The sequence below is a fragment of the Pagrus pagrus genome (assembly GCF_965226575.1).
Source record: "Pagrus pagrus genome assembly, chromosome: 20".
NCBI classification, from domain to species: Eukaryota; Metazoa; Chordata; class Actinopteri; order Spariformes; family Sparidae; genus Pagrus; species Pagrus pagrus.
The window spans coordinates 13,192,891-13,198,932 of NC_140207.1; positions in this window are offsets into that span (position 1 = coordinate 13,192,891).

The window sequence follows — 6,042 nt, forward strand, 5'->3', positions numbered from 1 at the left end:
ACTGGAGACAAACCCTGGGCGCCCACATGAAGGTTGACGGCACGGGTCTAGACACAACCACAAAAACACACACACACACACACACACACACACACACACACACACACACACAAGGATGCACATAACTGTAAGCATGCAACAAAATTAAATAGAAAAACAATTCACCATAGTTTCCATCTGGTCGTATAAGTGAGTGTATAAAGCCTGCTTTACAAGCCAGAAGCACATAGAGTGTTATGTGACCGAGAGGGCAGATAACGCCTTAAGCCATAGGCTCCCCTTGCCATGAGGGGATATGGGCACAGATGACTTTGCCTTTACCCGGAAGGGCATTCAGATCCGCTGAGTGTTTGGAGGTTGAAGCCCTTCTGTTGAAGAAAGCAATTATCTTCTTCACAGCTGGGGGGCAGCTTGTTTGAGTCAGTCCCAGGTGTCCTTGGGTGATCCTGGGTGAGTGAGATTGAGAAAGACCTTGTAATTTTACTGTACGAGGCCGGCAGTTACATCAAAAGGCCGAACAACAAATGCCATTTTTTTAGTGAGCAAATTACTGTGGAGAATTCTCATTGGAAATCCCCTCGACCTTATGCAGCTACATTCCTTTGGCGTACGCTGTGACTGATCGAGGTTGTCTCTCAGGTCAGAACAGCTGCAAAGTGTAAACCCAGCCTTGGTAGCACCTGATGGTTTGTAGACTACAGTTTGAAAACCCGTCGCCATCTTGTTTATTTGGAGCCAGAGGTGGCCATATTTTACAAGAAAGGTGGAGATTTGTAGGATCTCCTGATTGGAACTGACTGAGATCCTGAGGACACGCTGTGGTAGTGACTTATCGATCACAAGGTAGCCAAGCCCTTTTTCATCTATTTAACTCTAAAGGGAACCACAATGTACACAATCATGTTGTGTTGAAGGAGGCTTGAAACAAACAAATGAGACCTTTAACTCGTAAGGATACAGTTCACTGAGGTAATAAATCAAGTGAGAAGTAGGGTCATTTTCTCATAAGGTTACATGCAATCAGACTTCCTTCTGAAACCAGTGGAGTTGCCCCCTGCTGGCCATTAGAGAGTATGCAGGTAAGAGTTAGTTCTACATTGGGTTCACTTTTCAGACCCAGAAGCTTCTTTAAAAACAACAACAGAAGTTAAACTGCTCCTTTACTGACTATTTACCAAGATCAATAATTAAGTCTAACCTCTGCACGCTGTGGTCACCGTGTCGATCAATTTAATTCTCTTCAGGCAGCTCTGCAGATTAGCGATGGATTTTCCGTGATCAGTAAACAAAGAAAAGGAATCATAAAGTAAATGTGTAGCTCTTAGTTGAACATGTGGCATTCGCTTCAGGAACTTCACAAGAATATAACTTGTCTGCAACAATTACAGTATGAGGTACAGTGGCACACATATAGACTATACAGATGTTACAGATGTAGCATTTGTAGCTGAGTAAGACCCAGAAATGCAACACAATGTAGTTCACCAATATGTATAATAAGATAATGCAAAACATTTCCACCAGAGAAAATGTTTCCATTACGATCCGTCAATGCTTTAACACTGCTTACTTTGATCATTGCGGTCATGTCTTGACCCGCAATGCAAAGACAGCGTGCTCACTTTACGTCCTCTGTAGCCCAGATACAAAACTCAATTCAGCCTCATTTTCTTCTAATTTGGTGGTTAATGACTAACTGTACTGTATGTCATCCTCCCTATCATTTCCGAGAAGCAGCGCTAAATAATTGTCATTGGTTTTGGGTGATTAAATCTGACATTCATCCAAGCCAAGTGTACAGGAAGTGTACTAATGGACAATGGTAAACACATTTTCTAGCTGACAAACAGGTTGAAGATTGGATTACATTTAATATAACTGGATACAAAGGATTTGATTTGATAGTTTGATTTTACATCTTTTATGTACAAAAGCATACAGTAATGTCACTGACACACGAGGGATTAATGATCACTTTCAGACTGTTGTTTACAATTTAAAAAACTAATAAAAATCTTCATTACCTAAAAACACCTACAATGACCAGTTTAGTTTATGATTCTTATTAAGAATAGTTATTGTGTGAATTGAGCTAAAATCAAATTTAAAGTGTCACACTGGACTATTAGATTATGATCACTGAATATAAAAACCAAAGTGATTATAAAGCCTGAAGTATAAATTGATAAATAAGTAATGAACTCAAATGATTAAAGAACCAGTGGTGGACACATTTACTGAAGTATGTACTTGAGTGGTATCTTGACTCATTTTATGCAACATCATACTTCCACTCAACTACATTTTGGAGGCAAACATTGTAGTTTTTCACTGCATGTATTTGACAAGTCTAGTTACTTTGCAGATTGCATGTTGCATCAGAACCAAAGCACATTTATTTTTATGTATTCATGTAATTGGCAATAGGATAAAAAACATACTCAATATTGGAGTTTTTTTACTTGTATTTTTCATACTTAAGTACATTTATTGCCACTACTCTACTACATTTCAGGACGAAATGTCCTATTTTTTCCAAAACATTTATCAAACAACTACAGTTACTTTTCAGATTGAAATAACACAAAACAGAAAAACTTGATAATCTTATAAAATACAACACATTGTTAAAAATAAAACCAGTGTTTTCCAACCTTTTGGGCATGGGACCCCTCACAGAAAGCAGTGTCTGGTTGGGGCCCCTTGTCACATCTTGGATATCCATAAATTGTTAGAAGTTCAAACAAAGAGACATTTCAACTTTAAAGCTCTCATGGTCTTAATGCAAAACAAAAAAAAAGGTTAAATGATCCATTATTTCTCAAAAACAAAGCAAACACGATGGCCAAAAATTACAATGCTCATTTTTAAAAGTTGACTTTACTTTCAAAAAGTCAGGAAACCGATTACCTCAGAATCACCAAGTACAGCAGACTATTAAGTTTAAGTTGAACGAGCTAAAAAGTTTGAATAACTACAAATGATTAGTCTAATTTACTTGGTAATTTTCGGTTTCCTCAATTTTTTTACTTACACAGATTTTACAATGTTTGATGAATTTATGATCCTTTAATTAGGAACGCGGTAGACTAAATTAGCTAATGGCATATAAAGAAGTTAAAATTAGCTTCAGCTCAAGCAGCATCAGCAACAGTAGCTATTGGACTGTACACACTGATGCATCAGTATTAACAGCTGAATAACGTCATAAATATATCAGTCATGAGACAAAGCATGTACTTTAATTCAATACTTTAAGTGCATTTTGCTGCATAAAGTTCATATAGTTTCATATTTAATGAGGTTTGTTGCTGCTCTCAAAGTTGACACTAGTTGGATATTACTCACACTCAGCAAAGGAACCGATTCTAATCCGATTAAATCAAATGCGTTTTTGATTATGTTGACATTCAAAGTAAAAACACAAGTTAAAACATATTTTCCACGATGAAAACATTTGTCAGCACCCAAAACATCCATAACACTTTCATGTTCCCTTGTACATTTTGCATAAATAAGCCCTGAAGCTGAAACATTAAAGTGGAAGACATGCTGTACTTACTGTATCTGTGTGATGTCGAGCTGAGCAGTCAGGATGCTCTCCTCACCAGTGCAATAGGGCTTTTAAATAGTGTGGTGAGACTATCTGTCTGTCTCCTAATGCAGGCAAGACGCTGCCCCTTGTGACCAAATGACTCTCATGATGTTTTCACAGGGAAGGAGGCGAGCCCATGTCGTAATGAGAGAGGACATTTGGCTATCAGTAATACATTAAGCAGCAAACATGATACTACAGTATGATTTTAGTTAATGTGAGTGAATGCATGAAACTGTAATAAGGAGGGAAAAATAGCCGTAGTGTGAAATGTAGCTTTTAATCTTTGACACAGTAATGGTGACAAAGTGGTTGTCATTTGGGGCTCGATTACAAACTGGAAGCTTTCTTTCCACAGGAGGAAACAGAGCATGTGTTTATGTCCAAAACAGCCTTTACCATCATTTCAAGTTTGAGGGGTTGACCTTATTATTGTGTAGTATTTGAAAGGCAAGGCTCCCTGACATTTTCAACAAACCAAAGCACAAGCTTGACCACCCGGCTGCACACAGCATCCCATTTATCAAACTCTGCAGAAGAAACTACCTCCTTTACTGCCCGTGTTTAGGGTGAGGCCTGTCCTTTTTCTCTTCAAGCAAGTGACTCTTGACAAGACACAAGAAAGACGACCTCTTAGACCTCCTTGTTGATAGCGGGGATTAAGGAATATTCCCTCAGGGAATCTTTATCAGGCAGGATTATCAGATAAGGTATATCATTAACTAAGGATTATACAAGTATATTCCTACCAGCAATATCATCAAGGGAATGCGTATCTTCCGAGATTGTAGACTACTCTTTGACTACACAAAATGCATCCTGCAAGCCAGCAGTACTGAAATGTAAACCTTCTTTTGAAATGTAGTTTAATATCAATCAAGAATAATACTTCAAATCGATTAGACACTCAGGAGAAATGTTTGCTGTATTTTATATATTTTTTTTAAGACATGACAGCAGCTTAAACAAGTAATGTATGGAGGAATGAAACTGCCAAAAATAAATGACTCAATAAATAAATTAGATACCGTTAAGTGTACCAAAAATGAATAAAGATAAAATGTGCCATAAATTGATATTTCTGTTTTAATATTCCTCTGTATATATGTACTTTTGTTTTAATTTTCCAATCTAATTACTCTACCATACCATTTAATTTTCCATTTTATTTAATCATTCATTCATTAATTTTTTAATAGATTTTTTTTTACATACTTATTTCTGTTTTTATTTTTGTATTCTTTTCCCTTTGTGAGATAACACATAGATACATATGTAAATAAATAAAATAAATAAATAAATAAATAAAATGGTTAGATAAATTAGAATATAAATAATTGGGTACAGAAGCAAATTAAAAACAAAAATATCAATGTATGTCACCTTTTATAAATTAATTAATGCATTCAGTTTCAGTATTATTATTGAGCCACTGGTTTAATTCTTTATTTATATTTAACTTTGGCAGTTTCGGTCCTCCATATCATTTTAATCTCTATGTGCAAAAACTAATGACATTCCCATCGGACTGTGTGTTGTGTTAAATGTTAATTAGCAAATGATAGCATGCTAACACTAGTGCGAGCAAGTTAGTAGAAGAAGAAGACGTGATATAAAGCCTCCAGCAGCTCCCTCTGTTGGCCAAAACAAACACAACGGGTTTGAGGCATTAACCATTACGCCCTGCTGCCTGGTCTGTCCTGACACGTAAAATGTTTCACTTTGAGGAACAGTTGCATGCGGTGATTTTTGCGAGGACATGCCACCGAAAACGGGAACTGTCCCTGGAAAACTGTGACATCTTGACACCCTGACGTTAGAATGCTGGTGTTAGCATTAGCTCAAAGCAGCACTGTAAGTCTTATTATAGTTTGATTAGTACTGTAGATGTTGTTACAATGTATTTTTAAAAACTTTAGGATATTTAGCATGTATTTTCTTGCTGACGTCATACCTCTGAACTGAAACACTAAAAACTTAATTGCAGCTCCTGTCACAGATCTGATTTATAGCTGAATTGTAATTAATGAGCCAATACATCCGCAAAAAGGTAATTACATTAAAGATATTACATTTCTAGTTTGCTGCCAAACAATAAAATACAAAACTATTCATAATAATAAATGTCATCCTGTATACGTTATTCAAAACCAGAGTCCAAACCTAGCATACATCTAATAGCTTTAAACTAATATTTGCCCGGTTATTGTTCTCCTAGGTTATCTTTGAGAGGTGCTATTGTCCGAGCAATATTTGCGGAAAAGCCACACATGCGGCAGAAGCGGAGCCCATGTCACAAAGACAGTATTATCTCACCAGTTGAGCTTGATGAATTGCCTGCATCAGGTTGTGTTAGATAAAAACGTAGTACCTGCAGAACAATATGGTTGTGTTTGTCTGGGAAATTTGCGGTGGGTAATAATTTCACATAATGAGGTAGAGATGGA